This window comes from Lissotriton helveticus, chromosome 10, assembly GCF_964261635.1.
Source record: "Lissotriton helveticus chromosome 10, aLisHel1.1, whole genome shotgun sequence".
In the NCBI taxonomy this organism is placed as follows: Eukaryota; Metazoa; Chordata; class Amphibia; order Caudata; family Salamandridae; genus Lissotriton; species Lissotriton helveticus.
In genome coordinates this window covers 178894898-178921384 of record NC_136071.1, presented here as the reverse complement: position 1 = coordinate 178921384, position 26487 = coordinate 178894898, and the positions used below count along the sequence as shown (strand labels likewise).

The 26487-nt window shown below is 46.5% G+C and overlaps 1 long non-coding RNA gene across 1 annotated transcript; it reads right to left on the bottom strand.

Annotated features, from left to right (window-relative positions):
- Positions 1-2977: 2977 nt before the first annotated feature.
- LOC144785105 (uncharacterized) lies at positions 2978-23587 on the bottom strand. The gene is made up of 3 exons (XR_013601761.1): positions 23518-23587; positions 12365-12581; positions 2978-3678 (listed from the first exon to the last, which is right to left on the bottom strand). It is a non-coding gene; the product is annotated as an uncharacterized LOC144785105 (long non-coding RNA).
- Positions 23588-26487: the final 2900 nt, after the last annotated feature.

Here is a 26487-nt window from a genome sequence, read left to right as displayed (position 1 = left end):
CAAGTAGGAGTATACAAAACAAAGGCACAGAGAACTGTGAGATCTCCGTACCTGGCTGTCGTCGGCCTTCTTGAAGCAGTAATCAGGGACAGACAGAAGGGCAGGCCCTTTCTAGAAACTTCCTCACCTTGAACAATAGAAACTTTAGTCCCAAACCTCACCCCCTGCCATCTACCAAATGGCAGTGCTAAGGAATGACTAATCAGCTGCCTTTTGCTAGCAAGGACCTGATTACATTTCTAACAATAGTTTTGTTTCCATCCTCCCTAAGATCAGTGCATGGATCCTAATCCTCCAGCCACAGGAACACAGTCAATGCTCTTCCACTTCAAGGGAAGCTGTATCCACGCTCCACCTTGTGCCAGGTAATCCTTGGGCAATCAATAAAGACATTGCTTGTCCAAGAACTCAAACCCCTCTACACCCTGAGTCCTACTACCATACATGTGCTTGCATGCACACTCTTGACATGCACACAGGGTGACAGCACAAGGTCTGGGGCTTATATAACAACTTAACCTTCACAACTAAGGAATCAGTGGGTCTCTCTCTCCGAGAAACAGAGAAAAAAGTCTGGTCACAGTAATGATTCACAAAAACTCAGTATGCTGCCACCACTGCTTTAAGCGACTTTACCCTGGCATGGACAGTAGTCCTATTGCCTCTATGAGGACAATCTTTGTCCCCCCCTCTATGTCACCGAACAGGTTCTGGCCCTTGCATTAGCAGGGACAGGGCTAGGCCTCTGCACATACGAAAGATTAGAATGCTGCCAAAGTCAAATAAAAAGTCAAGATGCAAGTTTCACATGCAGACTGGCAGTGGTGTGTGCCCGTTTACTATGCAGGGGACATTAGAGACACAGTATGTCGGTCTGGCACCAAATACCCGGCCGCAACTTATACATATCGCACTCGGGGATGAAACTAGTGGATGTGCATACTCAGGGCCTTATTTTGGGGTTTTTTACCATAGGGCAGCGCAGCAGGCCTTGCCGCTACACTGCCCTACGACAAACGAAAAGGGCAGGAATGCGCAGAATCTATTAGATACTGCGCATTCCTGTCGTTTTCCCCTGTGCCGCGCACAATGGGCTGGCGTGCGCCAATGCAGGCACCTTTGCACCATGGTGCAAGGGTGTCTGTGTTGTAGGGATGATTATTTTTGTGCAGGAAGGGAAACCTTCCAGCACAAAACTCTCACAGGAGGCTTTTTGCTCTTCCTATTCTGCAGCACACATTGAAAGAGGAGAAACAAGGAGAAATAAAGATATATCTCCTCATTGTGCCTACCTTATGCCTCCCCTGGGCAGGCGTACGTTTTTGGTGTTGCCTCAGACTTACGATGCTTTGCTAATCTGGGGCAGTGTCAAAAAGCCATGGATGTTGCCTAGTACGCCCCCAGCAACAACCATGAAATGCCCCTTTCACACAGTTTTCAGCGTGACTGGGGCACATATTTATAAGGCCATGAAAAGCCAAGTAACGTGGCTTTACCTGGCCTTGTAAATATGCCAGTGGCACATTGCGCCACCGAATGTCTAAAAAGTGACTTTCAGGTGGCACAATAGTGCCGTTAGGGCCTCAGTTTCACAGCTGCTCTAGCTTTTTCTAATATGAAAGGCAGGTCATGGAGCAGAAATGCAACCAATTTTTACACAATGAAAAGGAGTACTCATTTTACAGCTCTTTTGCATCATGCTTACTAATTCGCATTACACATTATAACACATTCTGAACTTTTATGTACAATGACTTGCATTAAGCTGTATAAATATATTTGCAACAAATTACTAGCTATTTGTTGGTGTGTTATATGTCGCACTACAAATTCTACATTCATTCCACATATCTGCAACAATACTATCTCTTTCCTGTGAAAGCGCAGCTGTCTAAGAGTTTAAAGTTGTTGGGGAATTTTAATGATGTGTCTAAGTAATATAAGGAATAAAATACCCTCTGCCATGCTTTACAAGTATATTGAAAGTCACCTTGATGTTCCATGCATTATAGCGGATTGTTCTTCGGCCTTGTTCCTATATATCCTTATAGAACTCTGCAGTGACTTGCAAACTTTAAAATATTGCATCACCAATATAGAATACTTTGTCCCATGTATGCTTTTAAGCTGTCAAGCTAATTCCAGCACAGCTATCTAAAAAGACTGTAATGCGCAGAAGCTGAGAGAACTCCACAATCTTTAATGAAAGCAGTTGTTTTCTTTACAAAGCATTTCAGAATGTTAAAATGTGAATTCCTTTTCATTTAGATGCAGATATATACATTGTGGGAAACACTAGATGGTAAAATGTTGATTTTAACCCCTCCTCCCCCAAGAAGAATTTATAACAAATAGCCAGTACAATCACCTAATAAGGGCATTAGCAAGTCAAACAAGCCCACATGGAGCAGAAAATTACAAAGTAATAACCAACACAAAAGGATGTGGGACCTAGGTGATGATTGCTGTTCATTTACATGAATTCGCTTTTCCCTGCTGATTACTATTGCACTTGAGCACAAGAAGAAAAACCCACGCACAAGTAATATAAAGTTAATTTACTAGGGGAAAACACAACATGTAATTCAACTATCAACCCATCACAACAGCAGCAACCCACATGCAATTAACAAGAACAAACACAGTAAATACAAAAGACACATACTTATTTAGGGCCTTATTTATGAGAAGTGTTGCATCGCTGCGACAGAGCAGTGATACAACACTTCTCAGTGCGCTCTCCTTGTGACACAGTGGATGTGCCGTATTTACAGTATGGTGCATCATGTTGCAAGGAGTTCAGATATGTCAGTATTACTAACGTATCTGTAGCCGCAAAAGTGACGCTTTGCTGGGGTATGTCTGAAAACAGACGCAACTGGAGCAATTGATCCTTTCACATGCGGCAAGCCCCATGTGAAAGCGCCTGTGTCACCCTTACGCCTGCCATGAGGCAGGTGTAAGGTTTTGGGGCAATGGCATCCTAGAAGTGGTGCACTGAAATCTTACTATGAGGCTTTGATGCTGGGGAACTCCCACCCTGCATACATTATACCTGACGCAGGTATAATGTAGTGCAGGGGTTTACGAAGTGAAGCATCTGCCTAGATTTGTCACTTTTTAAATATCTAGCAATGTGGCGCATTATTGATGCCGCCACAACATCACAATATGTGACGCAATAGTGGCGTAAATGTGACTCAGGGTTTCATAAATAAGGCCCTCAATGTTTTATGGCTTCAAAAGAAACAACAATCTTACACAAATTCAACAAAAGCTTAAGGCACAGAAAATCAAACACCAAATAACAAAGAATGGTGTAAGTAACAAAGCAAAAGCCTTGAAGTTAGCAAAGAAATTCAGTCTTAAAAAATAAGTACTTCAACCATATGAGACATCTGTAGGACATCCTCTGTGCAAGAGGCACAGTTTAAAAATTAGATATGTCATCACAACCACCCACCAAAACAGTGGATACCCTTGAAAACCCAATTCTTGCAAATGGAGACCGGGGTATACATACACAAAAGAAGGAGGGACACATGCAGGCTTTTGCAGCTACTTCATTAAATAAGGCAGCACAGAGGCAACTGGATTTTTGCGACAGGTTAAGCGCCTCCCAGACGGGTGAGTGTCCCTCTGTGGGCTTCTGTACCTTAAATTACACACAGTAGTCTCCTGTTGGTGCAAAATGGCGACAGTTTATTCACAAGTCAAGTATCAACAGAACACATCAAAAAAATCACCCTTCTTGTACGCCTGTTATTGTTACAACTGGGTTTGTTTAATCCATTGCCTTGACAGCACCCTCTGACAGAGCCTTGCGCGACAACCTCTCTTCCTTGTGGGCAACTAGCACCTATGCTGTCCCTAGGCTTCACTTTGCTGTCGCGATCTGTGTGGGCGGCTCTGTGCCTGGCCTAGGCTGCAAATGCCGTGACCGCACTGTGCTGATCCCTTTCACTGACCATTCGCCTGTTCCCCCCATTCCCCTGCCGTAAGCCATCCCAAGGATACCTACTTGAGCGGCTCCTCTTTATGAACTTTTGCTCGCGTCCTAGCTGTGCTTCTGTGCTGTCTTTGCCACGCTGCCTGTGGTTACTCGACCTCAGGCAGCTCTCCCTTTCCCTCTTGGTTTTTTTAGCTAAAACCCAGCTGTTCCAGCACCCCCACTATGTTGAGTAGATAGAGTATGTTGTGGTATTCAGATTTGGCAGCGCCGGGACGCCCCTTCGCTGGGGCAGCCGTGCGCTTTAGAAAACCCACTAACATAACATAACAAACAGAACCATCCCTACCCCGGTCAGGCAGACTCTTTCTGCCTCATATTACCCCTGGGATTTTGGATTAATTAGCCCATGTCATGCATAACCCCACCCCTTTTTGTATGCCTTAGTCATAGAGATGTTCAGCTTTTGCCTGGACATTTCCACGCTCCCCCCCCCCATTCACAGCGAACTATGATTTCAGACCAGACCAACTCAGCTGGGTGAATTAGCCTGAGAGTTGCCATGAGGCCGGATATCATAGCCTCTAGCAGGTACCTTCTTCCCACGTTTGTCAAGTCATTCCCAGAGGTGAACTACTACTGCATCTGTTTTCCCGAAACGGTGCAGCGTGTGTTGGATGGCAGGTAGCAACTGCTCGCATTTCATACACGACCTGCCCAGCCATATCACGGCTGTGTTTTGCAACCAGAGCCCTTTGTAGGTCTTCTGTGTCAACGCCACTGCTGGGCCCTCATGACGTAAGAATGTCCCAGAATCCACACTCTACGCCCATGTCCCAGAGAGCCTGTTGTGGGCCGGATGTATCCTCTGAATGTGCCCGAGGCCCAAAGTCCTGCTAAGCCGATCCAGTGCCGCTCTCCTTGCTGTGCCTATGCGGAATGAGTGTGACCCAAATTTCATGGGACGGAGGCCTGACCTGCACAGTGCCAGCCTGAGGATTGCGTTGAACTGAAAGTAGCTAAGAAAAGAAACCACTCTGTGTCTGAAGAGTGGGCACCAATCTTGCTCTTCTTCCTTCTGGTATACATGAGGAGTACTGGGCAGAAGTCGCTGTCCTCCAGGCAATCTAGGTGTGTGTACTTGCCCTTGGCTTCCTGATCCATCTTGGAACAGAATATGTATATTATGATGTGCCTCTTGCCCATGCATAAATCCTCCACTCTTAAGGTCACTGATCCTGGATTGTACTTAAAAGCAACTAATTTGATAACTCTGTAGGCCCTGAAGAACGCCAGCGTAAATGCCTCCTTAAAGAGTGTGACTTCCTATTTTTGCCCGCATACACTATGCAATCCTTTGAGCAGCCCTTGCAGTATGTCAAAATCAATGGGGTGCCTCCTGTTCTTATGCGTTGGTTGCAGCCGGCCCACCCTTTCAAGGCTGCCCTGCAGTAGAAAGTACCGGCCGGATAATTCCCTGTTGCGAGCTTCACATAATAGGACACCGAATTAATGTGTGTTGGTGCCCATGCCTTAGACATTCCCCTTGAGAAGGCCCAATGTATGAATGCCTCTACATCGCTGCTTGTCGCCCCACGATGCTCTTGAGGGACGGTCACCCTTTGGAATGTCCCCCAGCACATACAATATTTTGTGGCTGTTTTTGGAGCAAAGGCATTCTCCACCAGCATTGTCAGGTCATATATACCAGGCTCCACACTTGGTCAGGAACCAGAGTCATGGTGGGGTCTGCGTGCGGTGCCAGTGTTCTGAATTTCGTTTTTTTCAAGGACAACGGTCCCTAACCACTATAAATTAGAAAGAAGGTGATAAATATAGACTAGATAGTTACTATATTCTTTGTCCAGCCGGACAGTTTTAATTTTTGGATATTCCAGAGTACATAATTTTTTTTAGTGTGAACACAAGTTGGACACCAGCCGGTGCCCAACTAACACATTATGGGCAAACAAACAAGGGGGTGGGTGTAAAGGCAAGTTAGAGCAGTCTGTTTTTTATACATGTTATACAGACATAGTTTGAAAATACACTATTGCTTCAAATTATACGATGCAATTGTAGGCATATAGTGTACACAGGTCGACGACGTTTCGAACCCCTTAACAGAATACAGAGTTCATCTTCAGGACAATTCATACATGCCTTTTAGTTAAAAACACAATAATGAATCCCACAGCTAGTTCGCTGGGTTCGCGAGCCTGAATAAGGCAACACTCAAGGTCCACAGCAGTGGATCCGGTGTCAGACAGTACTGATGATCGTCACAGAAGTAGGTGCGATCCGATTGATCTAAGATACAGGTCCACAATGGGGTTCTCAGGTATCGTGGTCTCTGATCGACTCAGTGTTCTGAATTTCTGCCACTGAAAACAAGACACTGCATCAGCTACTGCTTTTTCACACCCTGGGTTATTTCTGGCTATGATTGACCTAAGTTGATACCTGACCAGATGTCAAAGCAAGCATAACATGAATGGGCAGCGCGCTGCATCTAGATTCAGGGCTTGGGCCACCATATGATTGTCCACCCATAACGTGCTTTGCCTGTTGGCAAGTTGCTATTCCCATACTGCAAACGCGACTACGATGGGAAAGAGTTCAAGCACCATGATGCTCCTGTTTATCCCTGATGCATGCCATTGCTTTGGCCAGTTGGCCACTGCCCATGGTGACCCCAGTATGGTCCTGAAGCCTCGTCCCCTGCTGCATCTGTGAACAATTCTAGTTGCACTGCTGTCACTTAGGGTTCTCGCCACATCAAAGTGCCGTTGAACCCCTCCAGAAATTCCTCCCACTGCCTGGGGTCATCTTTCACCCCTCGGTTGAGCCTCATGCTGTGGTGCCGTTTTGATAGTCCATGGTCAACCATGCCAGGCACCTTACAAATAGTCTCCCAGCTGGAATCACGTGGCTTGCCAAATTCCGTTTGCCTAGCAGTTGCTGCATTTCGCCTAGTACTGCCTTGTCACTCTAGTTCTTCTAATTTGGCTGGAGGCAACCTACATATGCCTCCCTTTGTGTCTAACTCGATCCTCAGGAAGGATAACCGAGTGACAGGGCCCTCTGTTTTTTCCTGTGCCGGTGGAACCCCCAATTCCCTGGCCAGTGCCACAAAGTGTCCCAGGAGGTGTTTGCACTAGGTGGTGTCTGGGCCCCCAATGAAGAGGAAATCATTGAGGTAGTGTACCCACGCCCCTGCTGGGTGGTGAACCCCCAACTCCTGTTAGATGAAACTTCGGAAAGTTTCAAAGTAAGACACAAGATCCTGAAACACATGGAGAGGCACTTGTCATAATAATAACTGCCCTGAGGTAAATTCCCAGCAGGTGGTAGCTGTCTGAGTACACTGGTCGAAGGTGGAAGGCTCACTTGATGTCTGAGTTCATTAAAAGCGGCCCTTTACCTCTGGCTTTCATCAAAACAATGGCTTCATCCAGGGTCGCATATGATACCGAGCAGCTCTCTTGGTCTAGCCAATCATTTACCGTTTCGCCCAAGGGGTGTGACAAGTGGTGAATCAGCCTATACTGCCCTTCCTCCTTCTTTTGCATCAAGCCAAGTGGGGAGACTATGACATTATCGAGAGGTGGTTCAGGGAAGAGCCCCATGACCCTGCCTAGACTGACTTCCTTGTCTATCTTCTGCCTAGTGACCACCGGGTTCATTTGGACAGACTTCAGGTCTAGATTAAGGTGTTGTAGCATAAACCCTGATATGGAATAGAGAAGTCCATAGTGAATCCATGTGCCAGCAGCTGCTTCTTTGTGTGCTTTGGGTAATTGCTCGATTGCCGTATCAATCCTGCCTTCTTTATGAGCATGGGAAGAGAGGCGATCGAACTCAGGTTTGCTATTGGCGACCTTCCACTACCCTTTTTTTTAGTGCCTTTGCTATCCCTTGTCTCTTTGACATTCTTGCGTGGTCTGCCGCAGTTACTGCATGCTTGTTTGATTTTGCAGGCCTGTCCCCACTTGCATTCGTCCTTATCATACTTCCAGGAGGAAGTGTTGCACCCTCCCTCGGGCTTCCCCCTAAAGAAGGTCTTCGATTTGCTGCCTTGGCGAATCCCCTTCTGTCTCCCTTTTTTGCCCTAATGTGTGGAATGTTGGCTCTCGTGTGAATCCCTCCTTGTCCTGATGGTCCCAGTCTATCACAGGCAAGGTCTGCATTTTTCCCCTAAATCCCTTGTCATACCTGAACCAAGTGTTCCCCTTGATACTTCTGTTGGGCCTTGTGTACCTTCTGCTCATGCAGGAAGAGTGCAACTGCACTTTGAGGGAATTTTTACACAAATACACATGAGAGGGTTCTGAAGGCCCGTAACAAGTTCTCAATAGTCCTCTTAACTCTCAGCTTACACCCATCCCGCCTGTCCTCGTCCTTTTTGTCATGCACTGTCAGATCCAACCCTGCCTTGTGCACTTCCAATAAAAAGAATATGTCTATAAATCCTTTGTGCCAAATTCCTTTTTTTACCTCCAGTGGGACGAGACTGGCCAGGCCTTTCTCCCATGCTAGAATGGGAGGGTCCACCGGGGAAGTTCCGATGTATTTACTAGCGGCTTCTCCTTCTGCACCCCTTGACGGCCCTCCCCCAGTCCAGACATTTTCGTGGTCAGTACCAGTGATCGAAGTGGGCGGGATTGGAACGACACAGCGTGCCCCTAATTCTTAAAATCTTGGCAATCCGTTCCCCTACTTTTCTGTTTTTAGAAATGTGTCCCAGGAAAACACAAATAGCGAAAGCTTATAGATAAGTCTCGGCCATTCACGGCTGTTCGGGGAACATCCTTTACAACGAAACTTTTACAACGCGGTACCGTTACCACGCAGGTTTTACAATGAAAGTTGTTACAACGACTTGCGCTGGAGGGCGCTGTAGGATAGGGAATAGTTTAATGTACTATCCAACACCTTCCCTACTATCCACGGGGACTGGAGTTGGAATAGTAAATTAAACTATTCCACTATCCAGCGCCCCCAACGCAAGTCGTTGTAACGACTTGAGTTGTAAAACCTGCGTGGTAACGGTACGCGTGGTAAAAGGACTCTGTCTCTCTTCCTTCTTGCCCAGGGAAGACAAGGACAGTGTCCACTTACGCTCTGCCGCTGGCAGCTGCCCCATCTATCTCACGCCTTCCCCTTATTGCCTCTTTTTTGTCTCGCTCCGTGACTTTAAGAAACAGCTCTTACTCTCTCTTCCCTTTATTTGTTCCCCTGTGAAACGGATCAAAAGAAAGAAAGAAACCCTTTTGCTGCAAATGTCTCTAATGTATTGAAGACGCTTCTCATAAAGAATTTAGTAGTTCTTTATTTGTAGGCTGAAGATAAAGTGCGGGTACCAAGGGCCCAGGAGCATGAAGACCAATAGAGTTCAAACAGACTCAACAGAGTTCCGAACTAGAACATGAAGAGAACCAATAGTCTTACTAATACAAATTTACATAAAAATAGACCTAACAGAGAAGAAATACTGGCATAGCATGCCACAATGCCTTTTATTACATTTTTCTATTCCAAATGGCAGCCTCAGGGCGGAGAGAAAAAGGGTTCAAAATACTAAAAATAACTGAATAAAGCAAGTCAGAGTGGTCGCAAAGTGGCCAGATTGGTTTTATTCCCACCTAAACACATTAGGGCCCCTTTATAGAGTTTGCCAGTGAAGTGCCACTTTTGTTTTGTCGTCTTTCTTTAAACAACGGGGCATATTTACAAAGAAGTGAGAGAGCACAGTGTTAGCCTTCTTGGCTTAACACAGCGCTCCGCCACTTCTGAAATCCAGGGCTGCTTTACAACAATATGGTGCAGCCCTGCGTTTCCCCCTGCGCTGGTGATAATTTCAGCTGCCTATCGCCAATGCAGTTACCCTTGCGCCATAGTGAAAAGGGGGCCTGCGTTGTGGCGAAATGATTGTTTATGTGCAGGAAGGTATACCTTCCTGCACATTAACAAACTTAAATGGTGATTTGTAACTTCTATTTGTTCTGCTTTGTGCAGCACAAATAGAAGTTGCAACGTTTAATTTTTTAAATGACTGTTTATGTGCTGGAAGGAACACCTTACTGTACATAAACAATCATGCATGGGGTTTTGCTGTTTTTGTGTGTGCTGCACAATGCAGCACACATAAAAACAGCAAAAACAAGGAGAAATAAAGCATTTCTCCGTGTTGCGCCCTTTTAAGACCACATTGTTCATGCTTACATTTCACATGTTTTACTTAATCTTGCATTCCCTATTAGTAATTGATTTTCCCAAGAAGGTATTACTTTTTTTAGGCAGCATATTACTTCTCTAGTGCATAATTTGAATTGAGTCACATCCAGGTGTTCATAGCGCAGCCCAACTGGGTTATAGCTGAAGGCAGTGCGAGTTTCTCTCAGTGGGGCAGTATGGTGTTCAGTGTGGCAGAGGATGTGGCACTATGGCCAGTGCTGCCGAATTTGGGTCTAGGGATCCAAGTTCAGCCTTCATGACCACTCAACCAGACCACTCTCCTGAGGGAGCACATATCCATGCTTGACCTTAAAAGGCCCAGCTAGACTGTGGACGCCCTGGTGTCACCAGAAGGTAAGCCCTAGCAGTAGCAAGTGTGGGTTATCCTTGAAGGCCTGTCCACCACAATCCATGCTGAAGTTCACCTCCAGTCTTGCAGGCAGGCTAACGAAGCAACACACCCCAGAATGACAGTGACTTGGTCACATGACCCTTAAGGTCAGTCTGCCTCACCCACTGGTACCTCAATTGGCCTTGTTTCAGCATTAGTAGTGAAACCCACCAGGATCGGCAATGCAGGATTTGCATGCACACCAAACTGAGGGGCATATTATCGAGAACGGCGTTAAAATTATCGCCGGTTTAGCGGCAGAAAACTGACGCTAAAGCGGCGATAATGGGCTTGACAATATGCCTTGGAGAATTCCAATATAAGCCCATGTTTACACCAGAACATGGACTTCTATTGGAACTTCAAGGGCATATTATCAGGCCCATTATCGGCGCTTTAGCGGCAGTTTTCTGCCGCAAAAACGGCGATCATTTTTAACGCCATTCTTGATCATATACCCCTAAGTTTGCAAACTTAACGGCCTCTCTGCTCCATGCACAAGCACTTTTAACATGTGCTGCCTGCTTTGGGGCAAGTAAAGTTATGCAGCAAGAGAGAACATAATTGTGCCACAGTGTTGACAGAATTATGCAGCAAACAAAAAGTCTGCAGCATCATGCAGTATATTTTCTGATACTTTATTATTTTGACATTTTTATACATATTAAATGTCTCTGTAAATATTTTGCCTTATTAGTACCAGTGTAACAGTCAAATGCAGCAGTGAGAAAGGTTACCAGTCAACGTTTGCAAAGGTCCCTCCACTTCGCAGCAACACAAGTCACATTTCTTTTGTAACTTTTGATCCATTTGAGCTACAAACAATTTATTAGTTAAAATCATCAGATTATGCAGCAGATGGTGTATTATTTGCAAACTGGGATATTTTGTCATTCATGTTTGAACTGCTCTTGTGGAAAAGGGGAGGAGAAGTGCTGATGACAGAAACGGCATGGCTCGGAGACAAATGGCTTGTACTTCCACTTTTAAGTGTATTTGGGACATTCTTTGATTGGAAACGTATCCCACTTTGTGAATACATTTTAATGTCAATAACTCATATTCAAACTTTAATAAACATGTGTATCCCTTGGTTGAATTTAATAGTGTAATAAGTTGTAAATGGTCAGTGAAATACCAAGCAAATACTAAAAATTGGGATGTTTTGCTCTTTCTGGCCACACCTCTGATTCCGCCCACTGATCCAGTCCACAGGTTATTCCCGCCCTCTGATTCTCCACCCACAGTTCCCCAACTTTTTTTCCCCCACTTCGACCACTGATCAGTACCCCTGGGCAGAGCTGGCTCTTTGATCCTTGTAGAGGTCTCCTCATTGTTGGCCTCCCCAGCTTTTGTACTCCTCCTCGCTGGTTACCTGAGTCTCTCTCGCCCACTGGGGTATCTCCCTCTTTAACTTCGCTACCCTTTCTTTGAGCCCGCTTCGAGGGAACCACAGTCTAGATCTTATAGCTGAATGGGGGTAGCCTGGAAGCGTGGGGCCCCATTTCCCTGGCCATTGCCGCCATGATACTGCTGGGAGGGGAGGCAAGGTCTGACGCCATGCCCTTGGACCTGCTGGCCTAAACCCTGCCCCGTGTGACATGGCCTGCCCAGCTGTATCCCACCCCATGGTGCCCATGTGGCCTAGCTGCCCCTGTAATGTGGAGTTCATTACTCCTACTGCATGGCATAGTTTGCTAATCCCCCTATGGATGACCCACCCCCTGGCAGTGCCGCATCACCCCATTGAGCCCCTGATGCTGCGCCACTTTTTGTTTATGTCTCACCATTGTCTGCATTGTTGCCTTCCTCCTTGCCTGATTCAGACCCGTTGGCTGCTGCCTTCCTGGCTACAGGCGCCATCTTCTGGCCCTCGTCACCGTCCTCGCTGCCTCTTGTCCATACTGCTGCATGCCCAGCGTGCTGGAGGTGGGGGTCCCCTCTGACCTTTTGGCCCCTTCCCAGGACTCCCATGTTCAGCAGAAGTAACCTAAAGTTAATTCACTGGAAAATAAAACAACATGTAAATCAACTATCAACCCATCACAACAGTAACAACCCACATGTGATTAACAAGAACACACTCAACAAATACAAAAGACACATACAAATTTAATATCTTATGGATTCAAAAGAAACAACAATCCTACCTAAATTCCACAAAGCTTAAGTCACAGAAAATCAAACACCAAATAACAAATAATGGCATACATGACACAGCAAAAAGCTTTGAACATAGCATAGAAATTCAGGCTTAAAATAAAGCACTCCAACCACATGTGACACCTGTGAGAAATTGTATGTGCAAAAGCCACAATTTAAAAATTAGATATGTTACCACACACACCAAGGCAGTGGACGCCCTCGAAACCCAAATCCTGGAAATGGAGACCAGGATATGCATACACAAATGCAGGAGGAAGACTAGGGCTTTGGGGGGGTGGCCGACCAGGCCCAAAAACGGGGTTTTGGGCCGAGGGGGAGCAGCAGGACCCGGGGGCTGGTTGGGCTATTTGGGCTATTTTTGGGCTGGTTGGCTTGGGCTGGGCTAGTTTTGGGCTGCAAGGGTTTATAACCGGCCATCAGTGTTGCCAGATTGGGCATTTTCCTGCAAAATTGGGCGACATTTTTCCCATTTGTGCGGGAAAAAACTACGCTGGCAGGTTGCGGGAAATTGGGAGACATTTGTCCTAGTGTGCGCAAAATAAGTGGTTGTGCGGCACCCACAGAGAATCGGTAATAGAGCCGTCAATCATTCATAGCGTGAATATGCTACGTATGAGGTCTCTGCTTCTTGTTGATGGCCTGCCCCCACAGAGAATAGACCAATGGTCTTGCGAGGGGGCAGCCTGTCGTCATTTTTTTTTTACTTTTTCATTTGGTTTTCTGGACGCACACAGTACACGGAAGAGGAGTCTCAGGCGCGGCAAGGACTAGTCGGGGTCCGATCGTGCAGCCTGCTTCTGTTGCGGTGGTTCTTTAGGTGCCAGTGTATTAAGATAGGATTTATTTAGTGGTCGGAATATCCACTTTTCCTGATCTGCCGCTGTCAGCTGCCCCGTCTCTTTCTGTCTCTCTCGCTGAAACGGTGCTTCGTCTCACCGTCTGTTTCTTCTACTTTGCTTCATTTGTTCCCTTGTGAAATGGATCCAAAAAAGAAAGAAACAATTTTGTTGGAAGTGTTTCTGACATTTTTCTGTTCCATAGTGCAGCCTCGGGCCTCTTGCTCCTTGATAGCCTTACTTTGATTGAGGCCACATTTCTTGCACAACTTTGCACCACAGGCAGACAAAAAGGAACATCTGCTTGAGACAGGATCAGTGTGGTTTAAATCCTGAAATGTTTGTGGGGAGACATCTTTTCAAAAATACTGCAAAATATACATTTTCAATGTCCTGAGCAGAGCACTTTGGATATCCATTAAAGGGTCTAGAAAAAAACTGGTGCCAGGTGCCTGTGGAGGAGATTCAAAACGAGAGTCATCGGCTGGTAGAAATAAACATCAGATCACCTCAATTAATAATCCCGGACTTTATGCATACTAAACTGAGTAAGCTCTTCTACCTCAAACCCCTTGCTAGCTTATGTGGAACAGATGAAGTAGCTAGGAAAAAAGTCTATAAATGTATTCCACTGCCTTACATCCACCCATCTTTACCCATATGTTTCGAACTCTGGCCTTCTGATCATCTTATTTGCACACTCTGGGTTCAAAATTCGAAAAATAAATAACTAAAGCATTACAGAGCATTCACAAAGTGGCCAGATTAGTTATATTAACACCCAAACACAGTAGTGCCACTTTACAGAGTTTGCCAGCGAAGCCCTACTTTTTGTTTGCTCTTCTTTCTTTGAACAGCATTGTTTTCCCTGGGTGATGAGGTGCACCATTCCGGGAGGTACTGCAATACCTGGTTGATGGGTGGAGTGGAAACCGATTAATGTGATCCATATCCACTTATTTTCCTTATTTTAGTTTATAAAATACGTACCACGGCTCTGTGTTCAGAAATGTAGTCTTTTTAAACCATACTGCTCACGGTTCATAAGGAGATAAGCAATGGACCGTGATACTGGCCCCTCCAGGGATCTGTAGTGGTGCTTAAAGTTTCAGTCAAAAACACTCTTGATTTCTGAATAATGAGTATAAAAGTGTTAAGGTCACCATGTTGTTCTACTTACTTTTCACATGCTTTACTTTATCTTGCATCCACATGAGGGTTTGCTTTTTCCAGGAAGGCACTTTTTTTTACAGGCAACATAATACCCTTATGCATAATTTGAATTGAGTCGCATGCAGGTATATATAGCAGGGCACAATTGGGTTGTAGCTGAAGGTAGTGCGAGTGTCTCAGTGAAATAGTATGGTGTTCATTGGGGGATGTGGCACTACGCCAGAGCTGCCGAATTTGGTACTGGGGAACCAGCTTCAGCCTTCACGAACAGTCCACCAGACCACTCTCCTGAGGGAGCACATTCCCATGGTAAACCTAAAAAACCCCAGCTAGACCTTTAGAAGCCCTGGTGTCTTAGTACCTTGCAGGCCTGTCCACCACAATCGATACTGAAGTTCACCTCCAGTCTTCTTGCAGGCAGGCCTACAAAGCAGCACACCCTAGCGCAGCAGTGACTCAGTCACTAAGGTCACAGGACCCTAGAGGCCAGTCCGCCTCACCCATTGATGCCTCCATTGGCCTTGTTTCAGCATGAGTAGTGCACCTCATCAGGGATCGGCAATGCAGGATTTGCACGCACACCAAACTAAGGGGCAGATTAACAAGGGAATGGCGAAGCGTGGAATTAAGCAAACATGGCTAAAGCCACGCTCCGCCTTTCTGAAAATGCAGGAATGCGCCGTATTTACAATGGTACGGCGCATCCCTGCATTTTGCCTAGCACTGGCGCTAAACTCAGCTGCCTAGCGCCAATGTAGGCAGCCTTGCACCATGGTACAAGGGTGCTAGCGTGGAGGGAATGATTGTTTATTTGCAGGAAGGTGTCTCTTCCTGCACATAAACAATCCAGAGTGGCGAAATGTAACTTCTGTGTCCTGCATTGTGCAGCACACATAGAAGTTGTAAATCATCTGTTTTTAAATGATTGTTCATGGAAGGGACACCTTCCTGCACATGAACAATCATTCATGGCAATTTGCTGTTTTTATGTGTGCTGCACAGTGCAGCACACATAGAAAACATAAAAAGCAAGGAGAAATTAAGCATTTGTCCTTGCTTCGCCATGTAAAGTCCAGGTTTTCCCTGGTCCTAATTTTGGCACTGCCTCCTAATTACGTCACCCTTGTAAATAGGGTGCAGCGTCAAAATCAATGGGTGTTGGGGCGGAACAAAGGCCAGCCTTACAGACACTCCTCTTGTTCAGGCAGGCAGGAGCTGGACATGCGCTAAATGTGCAGACTCCTGGCTGCCTGAGCTTTGCCAGGTTGAGGAATTTCACAGCCCTGTGTGCATGTCCTCAGTCTGGCAAAAGTGCCTTGAGGCCCTTCCCCTTGTAATGAAGGAGAGTGCCACTGATTGACTCGGACCTGGGCGCTTCAGTTTTAAGCCCTGAAGTACAAAGGGCATAGTGTCACAGTGGCACCTAGTCACAGAGTGGGGTGACGTCAGAAGTATCACTGACCCCATCCCACTCTGTGATAAGGTTGGGACTACTGCCTTCCAATCAGCCAATTAGGGAAGGCAGCAGTCCCAACCCTTGTGGGACCTCTGAGGCTTCCCTCTCGGAGAGCTGTAGCTAAGGTAAGTTTTGTGAGTTTTTTATGTTTCATGCGTGGATGTATTAATGTATGTGTATCTAGCTAGAGGTAATTCATGAATGCCAGGTTCAGGTTTGGTTCTGTGGTGACAGAATTACCAGATGAAAAGTAAAAGTGGTGACTGGGTTTCAAAATGAGTAGTTATTAACACAGGTGCCCAGTAACCCTCCCCCCACTATCTGCATATTGAATAGAATTTAGATTTGTCCTTAAAATGTTTTCTGAAGACTACTCTAGCAAAATTTGAGAGTTTCGACTTTGGGCTGGTTTTTGGACTGAAACTGGTCTGCGTTGGGCTTAATTTGGGCTTATACTTGAGGGTCTTTGGGCTCAAAATCTGGCAACACTGCCGGCCATTTCGTGTCACAAGCCACCATTTTGATGGTCGTGACACGACAGCCGGTGTGGGAGGTCTCTGGGCTTTTTTCTTGGCTTCTGACTCTTTCATGGCGGTTTTGGTGTCTTGGAGTGGCGGGCGGTTCCCTGGTTTGTAGCATCGTGTCATCAGGAACGTGTGGGCAGCAGCGGCGTGCGGCGTTTGAGAGAGTGGGCTTACCTGCATGGGACCTTGCGGGCCGCAATGGCACAGTTCGATGACCCCCGCGTGCTGGAGGCCATCCGCTTGCTGGAGCATGTGTGCCGTATTGATATATTGCAGCCTGAGATCAAGGTGAGGCCCCTGCGACGCGCATCGAGTGGCGTCGCTGCGGCGGTGCTCGCCCAAGACCCAAGGCAGACAGAGTGACAGCCCCTCCTGCTCAACTTGTTAGGCGGCGGGATCCAGTGCGGACGCCGTCCTTGACACCAGGTAAGGTGCGGCACGGAGCGGGGTGCGAAGCGGGCGGAGCCCCACAGGTCAGGGTATCGGTAGGCACGGATGCGAGGTGGGGACGATGGAGGAGCACGTTTGAATAAAGGCATGTACGTAAGGGAATCAGGGGTGGGACCGGAAGAAGTGGGTCCAAACAGGAGCGGGGACCCGGGCACAAAGGTGGGGCGGACACGCAAGGAGGGTAAGGACAGTAAGGAGAGCCACGATGTGCCAGTATGCAAGCTGCAGTACATGGGCATTGCGAAGCCCTTGTGGGCACACTTGTCGTTGGCTACCAAGGAGAAGATATGGAAGGGGGAGTACGTGGATATTTTCAATCTCTGGCATCGGGAGCTGACGGCAAAAGAAGGGTCTACGGAAGAAGAGCTTGAGTTGGCCAGGCGACCCCGGGTCCCCTTGAACATTGAGAACTGGTCGGCGGGTTTCTTGATCTTTGCCAGTTGTACTGCGACAAGGACCCGGAAAGGTCGGTCGCGCTTTTTAAATACATGGACGTGATACGGCGGGCGAAGGTCACATACATTACGACGAGGAGTTCAGAGCGCGTTTGGCCTGGGACCCGGAGGCAAAATGGGGGGAAATCGATTAGGATCTATATCAGCAGACAATGGGGGGGTCAAAGTTCGGTAAAACAATATACACGGCCAGAGGTTTACTGCTTGCGCCCCGCCCCTTTCCAACCCACCCCACCCGTGGTGGGGTTGGACAGGGAGAGAATACTGTCGGTGCCGCGGTGGGGCGTGTTGGGACTACATGGGCGCTTGTATAAGGCAATATTGCAAGTTACGGCTGAAATGTTCCAAATGCGCAAAGCACCACCCAGTGGTGCAATGCTGGGGGATGGCAGGTGGAGGTCAGGGCCAGCAGTCTGCATTGATGGAGCAGCAGTCAGGGGATAGGGGAGGTAGGGGAGGACAGGGGCCTTTGGGAAAAGGCTCATATGCCAGTTAAACAGGAGTGGCTGGAAACCTTCTTAGCGTCTTACCCACGGACCGAAGACGTGGGGCTGCTACAGCAAGGGTTTCAGGAGGGTTTCTGGCTGGGGTACGAGGGTCCGAGAATTGCCAGGTGGGCTGAAAACCTGAAATCTTCCAATATGCATAAGACGGTGGTGCGGGAAAAACTGGGCAAGGAGGTACAGGAGGGGCGGATGGCAGACCCTTTTCAAGAGACGTCTATTCGGAACCTGATCATCTCTCCCATAGGGGTGGTGCCGAAGAAAGATCCTGTCAGCATTGACTGATTCAGCATCTGTCGTTGCAGGAGGGGACATCGGTCAATGATTACATAGCGGCCGAGCTGTCGTCGGTGTCTTACTCCTCAGTGGATGTGGCGCGACGTTTGGTTGAGACATTGGGGACAGAGGCCCTCATGGCTGAATGTGACATCAAGTCGGCTTTCCGGCTGTTACCGGTACAACCAGAGAATTACCAACTGCTCGGGATTCAGGTCAATGGGTCCATCTTTGTCGACAAAGCTTTGCCCATGGGATGTTCAATTTCGTGCGCTTTGTTTGAACGTTTCAGTACCTTCCTACAGTGGGTTTTTTCGTGGTGCACGGGCAAAGAGACGGTGACGCACTACCTGGATGACTTTTTCCTGGTGGGACTGCCCGGTTCGGCGGACTGCCAGAAACAGCTGTACAGTTTAACAGAGCTCATGAGCTACCTGGGTGTGCCCCTGGCACCAGAGAAGACACAAGGCCCCAGCACAGTGCTGTCATTTCTGGGAATAGAGCTAGACCCAGTGACCATGGAGGCACGCTTGCCGGGGGACAAGAATGTGCACATGCTGTTGTTGGCGAAACAGAAGGTGACTGTGCGTGAGGTGCAGGTTCTCTTAGGGCATTTGAACTTTGGGTGCCAAGTGGTGCGGGCGGGGCGCACTTTCTGTAGGCGTTTGGGGTTGTCCCTGTCCGGTTTGACACTGCCGCATCATCACCTGCGCTTGTCGGCGGGTACGAAAGAGGAATTGCGCATGTGGCGAGCGTTTTTGGAGCGCTTTAACGGTATCCCTATGGCTCCCCCGGAAGAGTGGGAATGGAACGTGACCATCACCTCAGATGCGGCGGGGGTAGGCTGTTTCGGCCTGTACTGGCAGGGGAGGTGGTGCGCGGAGGTCTGGCCACCACATTGGCAGTACGAGGGAGGAGCATCGCGTTCCTGGAAATGTTCCCACTAGTGGTGGCAGTGATGGTGTGGGCGCTGGAGCTAGCGCACAAAAAGGTGATATTCAAGGTGGACAACATGTCGGTGGTACATGTCGTCATTCGGCAGTCCACCAGGGATCCACACGTGCTCAAGTTGTTGAGGGTTTTTGTACTGCAATGTTTGGAACATGACATTTTGTTTCAAGCCCGTCATGTGCCGGGGGTGTACAATGACATTGCGGATGCTTTGTCTCGTTCACAGTGGCAGAGGTTCCATAGGTTAGCCACGGAGGCAGACGAATGAAAGACGCCGGTGCCAGCGGGGCTGTGGTCAGTAGGAGAGAAAAGGTCGTACAGCTGGTAAGAGGGTCTGTGGCCGCTTCTACATGGAAGGTGTATGAGCAGGCATGGCAAGAATTTCTGGACAGCGGCGCAGGGCAACATGACAGCCGATGGGTGCTGGGCGAACAGGTAGTACAGTTTATTTTGGCAATGATAGACAGGGGATGTCAAAAGTGACGATTGCAGGGAAACTGTCGGCCATAGCTTTTCATGGGGAAGATGTTGTGGGGAAGATGTGGTGGGGCTATGCACTGTCAGCGGGGGAATTGGGTGCACGTCTATTGGAAGGATGGGTGCGGGAAAGGGGTACCAAGGCCCTTCAGCGCCATACCATTACGACAGGTATTCTTGGCAGCTTGATACGGCTCATGCTGAATATCTGCCACAAACGGGAAGAGGTCACTTTGTTTTCCACAATCATGTCATGGATGTATTTCGGGGCATTTTGGGTGTCGGAGCTAGTAGGGCCAAGAGGTAAGCAGGGGTTGCAATGGGGGGAGGAGGAATTGCGGTCCAGGGAAGTGGCGGTCCTGTTACGGTGCTCGAAGACCGACCAAAGGGGGTGGGGAAGTGGGGTGTCATGGGACTGGTGATGGAGCGTGCTGTGTGCCCAGCTGTATGGGGGGGGGGAGTTGGCGTCCGGGGCGAGTGCGTGGCCAGGGAGGTTTGTCGCCGGGCCGACGGTAGAGGGGTGACTGTGGCTCAGCTGCTTTGGGTTCTTCGTCTTGCCCTGCACATTATGGGTGAGGACCCCAGACTTTTTGGGACGCACTCTTTTTGCTTAGGAGCTGCGACGGATGCAGCGCGAAAAGGGTGGGGGAGGGAGGAACTCCTGCATCTGGGGCGGTGGAAATCGGACTGCTACAAGACATACATCAGGTTGAGGGGTTGCGGGATGGAGGAGGAGGAGGCCTAATGTGCTGTTCTCTTGTCTTACATTTGTGTCTTTTCAGGTGTGGTGGCGGGGCCAGACATAGCAGGACTGTACATCCTCATTTTAGGACATTCTTTTGTGAAGCGAGCGGAGCAATCCGAATGTGATAAGATCAGGAATCTCAATTTATAATTGGATCCTAGGCTTGTCAGTTGTCATTGGCAGGGAAAAGGGGGCATGAGGTGGCGCGAGCTATTTCCGGCATTAAATAAGGTGGTTAGGGGAGGTATTTTCCTGGATGTCCTAGCCATTCACTTAGGGGAGAACGATCTGGTGCAATGCAAGGGCGTGGCGTTGATGAAACAAATGAAGCGGGATTTACTGGAGATTCGGCGGCAGTGGGCAGGTTGCCATATAATATGGTCTGAATTTATACCTCTGAGGATTTGGAGAGGGGCCGAGTGGCCGGCAGCTATAGATAGGGCACGTAGGAAAATCAACAAGGACATGAGAATTTTTTGCGACAAGGAGGGGTTTGGGAGGATGGAGCACCCGGAGCTGCGTTATGCTGCAGTATATTTCTTTAGGGAAGATGGGGTGCATTTGTGCCGATATGGCATGGAACTTTGCATAGTGCAGCTGAAGGAGGCTTTTGACTGGTCGATAGGTGTGCGCAGGTACCCGAAACGTCAGGAAGCCTAACGGGGGGTCGAAAGCCGGCAGGGATGACTTTCGAGTGGTGTTTTTCCTAGTTCAGTCGGGATATAATGATGTTGTTTACAGTTATGAAGGAACATAAGAAGTTTACTTAGTTAGGTAGGTGTAGAGAAGTGAGGAATGGCAAGTTGTATTTATAATTGTTGCAGGGGGGGGGACATGTTTAGGGGATGGGGTGGGGGTAAGGTAGGAAGACAATATTTGGTAAGGATTAGTTTTGTACGGCACAGACCAAGGGATGTTGTTTGTAAGGTGCACCTGTTTCCATTAAAGCAGCCTTTTTCACACCAACCAGCTAGTCAATAGTCTGTGCTGCCCCTCCCCTTTTCGGCCCAATAGGGCTTTGGGGGTGCGGCCGACCAGTGGGAGGCCTGCCCCCCGGGGAGATTTGGGCCGTGGGGTGGCAGCGGGACCCGGGGGCTGGTTGGGCTATTTGGGCTGTTTTTGGGCTGGTTGGGCTGGGCTGGTTTTGGGCTGCAAGGGTTTATAACCGGCCATTTAGTGTCATGAGCCACCATTTTGGTGGTTGTGACACGACAGCCGGTGTGGGAGGTCTCTGGGCTTCTTTCTTCCCTCCCGCCCACCCTAGAATTTTTTCCTTTTTTAAAAACAATTTTTCAGGGTTTCTTGCCGGATTGTCTTGGTTAGCCAAATCGTTTCCCTTCAGGTTGTTTTGCTTGGGAGCAGGTGCATCGGGGGGGGGTGAATTTTGTATGGGCTTGTCGCTGGAACAGGTGCTGGTGTGGTGTGCTATGTTGACAGGGGCGTTTTTCCTAGGTCATTTGGGATATAATAAAGTTGCTTACAGTTATGAAGGAACATAAGAAGTTTACCTAGGTAGGTGTAGAGAAATTAGGAATGGCAAGTTGTGTTTATAATTGTTGCAGGGGGAACATGTTTAGGGGAGGGGGTGCGGGGTAAGGTAGGAAGACAATATTTAGGGAGGATTAGTTGGGTACGGCACAGGCCAAGGGATGTTGTTTGTAAGGTACACCTGTTTCCAATAAAGCGGCCTTTTTCACACCAACCAGCTAGTCTGTGGTCTGTGCTGCCCCTCCCCTTTTCGGCCCAAATGCAGGCTGTTGCAGCTACTTCATTAAATCAAATGAGGCAGCACACAGGCAACTGGATTTTTACACAGGCTACAACTGCATGACTAACAGCTCAATGTGTCTACTGGGATTGGGCACAAGCAAATACATCACGAAGGATTGGCTATAAACCTTCAGGAATTACATGATTGTGATAAGTTTCTTTACCTGTAGCTATTGTGACCACTCAAATACTAAGTCACTGCAATTAGAGGTATTTAATGTCCTTCAGTCTGCAAGTCTGTATGGCAGGTCTCAATTGCACTTGAACCTAGTTTTATCACTGTTCCCACAGAAAATCAAAGCTGTCAAGAGAAGATTTGTGGCATTACTGTCTCCCACTCACCTTTGTGGTGATTTACAACACACAACTTGGCATACGGAAAACTGTACCCAATCTAATGTTTAATGTAATAACTAAAGAATTACATGGCTGAGAATAGTCTATGATAGTGGTTCTTAATCTTCTGACTTTGGTGGACTTTGGTGGACCTACACTGATTCACTGCAGAGAGCAAAGGAACGCCCCCTAAGCAATTTCTACGACTTGAACCTCAAAACATTACAGAAACCACCATAAATTAAACAAATGCAAAAATTAGAAACATATTGTATTTAATACAAAAAGCAAAAATCTAAATTTCAATTTTAAATAGTTTTTAGCATATCATTTAATCCTTTTTGCTCTTAATGCATGCTCTCCTTTTGTTGGGACAAACCGGTGCTTCAGTTCACCGATCATCCTTACTAGATTGTATTTGCTCTACTTTCTCTGCTAATGAAGTCAGTCAAGCACACCACCTATTTTTTTGCCTCAAATTTCAAATGCCTTCACATTTACAGAGGGTTTTAATGTTCTTAATTTTAAATTGTGTGTTTTATAAATAGACATAAATATATACCACTTGTTGTTGTTGTTACTATCTGAAATTCTGTGTGGCACAAAATATTTTTTTTTAAAAAGATGGTGGAAAACAGAAATGGATATAAAACTATATATATACCTTTAAATTGAGAAACCGATTTTGGAGGGAGATTTTCCTTTAAAAAGATTGTCTAAACACATGAACTATATGACCTTGTTGAAGGCTTTGGACGAAACGCGTTGGTCTTTGTTGTGCACTAATGGTTGTCAACTTTTTGATAAACCTAATAAACTCACTGAGCTGCTGATACCTGGTTGTGCTGCTTTTCCTTCTTCTCCTTAGATTGTTGAGATTCTTGTGGAGACCTGTTTTGAATATATACATATATATATATATATATATATATATATATATATATATATATGCACAGAGTGAAGCTCTCTCCTGTAATTATCGCAGCCGCCGCCGCAGCAATCTCGAAAAGAAGCTACGCCACTCCAACGTTCGTCATGGGCCAAAAAAACAATTTATTAGCGCTCAAGCCACCAGATCCTACGCGTTTCGGGCATCCGCCCTTGTTCACAGATCGTTAGTCAGTACAATCACAATAGCTTAAATGCAAATAGTTTTCCCGGGCATTTTTTTCACAACCACGTGGTAGTAAACATAAAAGACACACTACATATCTTAGGCTTAAGCAGTCTTTTTTCTCTAAATCACTGCCATGAAGAATCATTACATGAAAGTTATAACAGCATAAATGCATGATCATGTTAAAATCACGATGATATTACAATTTATTTTATATTTAAAAAAATAAATACGTTTTGGTTTATAAAAATATATTATTCATTTTTATAAAAAAACACGCAACAGAGACAATGTGCAAATATCGCAACCAGCAAATTTGTGCAAAAGATGCAATAATAGTGCAAACAGAAATGCATTAAAGTGCCATCATCATAAAGTGCAACGTTGTTTAAATAGTCAATGACTAGAATGTGTAAACAAAAACACTCTGTGCATAAAGAGGTATTTATACATGCTCTTTAGCTAAGACCTGGTGTATATGCATGGTTGTGCACTGTCTCTAATTCGTTAGATAAGGAACTTATCTGATATCAGCATGAATGCTTTATATATCCATCATGATTTTGTATTCTATTCATGTATGGTCACTGAAGTAAATCGTACAATACGAAAAAGCCTTGCCACTGCTTATCATCATGCCCCCTTTATCTGTGTCAATGTTAAAGTGCTATAGAGAATCCAAAATTATGTGTGCCCCCAGAGGGAAAAATATGGAAGAAATCCTAAATGGTGTTCTTCCAATATGAATGGTGAGTGAGAGAAGAACTCTTACCCGATTCCAAACATATGTGCCAAAATTAAAAAGATGAAATTAAACATATATTTCATAAAGAGACTTCAAGAGAGGAAAGGGGGGCGGGTAATGGCAGGAAAGCTTTAAACCAGATATATCAAGGTCAACAAATGGTTTTTACAGGAATACATGGAGGTCTTCAGTTGTGTTAAGACCGTTAGGAAAACGACTGTCCAGTTCTAGGATAAACTGAGATTCCAATCTCCTAAGCATAAGATCCCTGTCCCCTCCCCTGATAGGTTTGGGTATGGAGGCTATGACAAAATATGTCAGGCATTCAAGGTTGTTATGGTGAATAGCTTTAAAATGTCGAGCCACGGGGTATGTGCTGTCGTTATTGACGATAGCTCGCAGGTGTTGCAAAATTCTGACATGCACCTGTTGGCGTGTGCTGCCAACATATCTTAAGCCACAGGTGCATGTCAGAACATAAACTGCAAACTCAGTTTTGCAGTTATGTTTGCCCTTAATTTCCACTGGATCAGGCCTGAAGGGTGTGAAGTACGTGGTAGTGTTAACCCCGAACTTACAAGCTCTGCAGCTAGAACAACGGATGAAGCCAGGCTTAACCATCCAATTGTCTTTTTTAATCACTTCAGGAAAATCTCTGCTCAGCTGGGTTCTCAAACTTACGCCTTTCCTATATGTGATGTTGGGTCCTGCCGCTATTCTAGGTGCCAGCACCAAGTCAGTTTTTAAAGCCGGCCACCTTTGGTTAATAATAGACCGAATTTTGCGTTCCTGTCTATTAAATGTCAATATCAGTCTAGGTGCACTGATGTCTGAATCTGATGTTTTCTCCATGATGGATTCTGAATTAGATAAAAGAGAGTCCCTGGGTCTGTTCTTAGCTTTCTCAATGGATTGCTTCAAGACGGATTCTTTATAACCCCTCCCTCGAAATCTATTGAGGGCTTCTGCAGCACAAAGTTCATAATCTTCATCAGTGCTGCAGATTCGTTTGAGCCTCAATAGCTCACCAAAGGGGATATTGTCAATGGTGTGACGGGGGTGGGAGCTGCTGGCATGGAGTGTACTATTGCCGGCAGTACTCTTGCGATGTAATTTAGTGCATAATTTGCCATTTTTTACAAATATCTTAACATCAAGGAAATCTGCCTCTACTTGATTGATGTGTGATGTAAAATGTAGATTTTCATCATTGACATTGAGTGATTTTATAAAATTTTCTGCACTTGTCTGATCCTCCCTCCACACCAAAAAAACATCATCAATGAATCGCATCCAGTGCAATACATTGTTCGCCATAATATCATTGTAAGTGATGTTAAGGACCTGCTCCTCCCACCAGCCCACGTGTAAACACGCGTAGCTGGGGGAGAAGCAGGCACCCACCGCCACCCCTCTCTGTTGCAGATATATTTCCTTACCAAACATAAAATAATTGTGACGCAAACACCAATTTGTCAATTCTATCAGCATCTTATTATGTTTGTAGCAACTGATGGATCTAGTTCCTAAGAAGTGTTCAAGCGCTCTAAGCCCAGTTTGATGATTAATACTGGTATAGAGTGATTCTATATCTAGGGTGATTAATAGTAGTTCATCACTCCAGGGAACATTTTTGATCTTATTAAGAAAGTGGCCAGTGTCCTTAATATAGGTTGGCAATGCTTGCACCAAACTTTGAAGGAAGTAATCAATGTATTCCCCAATATGCTCAGCCACACTGGAGATAGCAGAGATGATGGGCCTGCCAGGGGTGGGGCTCACCATTTTGTGCACCTTGGGCAAAAGATATAGTTTGGGCAGTACTGGATTTTCCACATTTAAAAAGTCAAATTCCTGTTTGGACAACATGTTTTCCCTTTTCCATTTAAACAATAGTTTTTTAAGGACCTCTTTTGATTCGTTATACGAT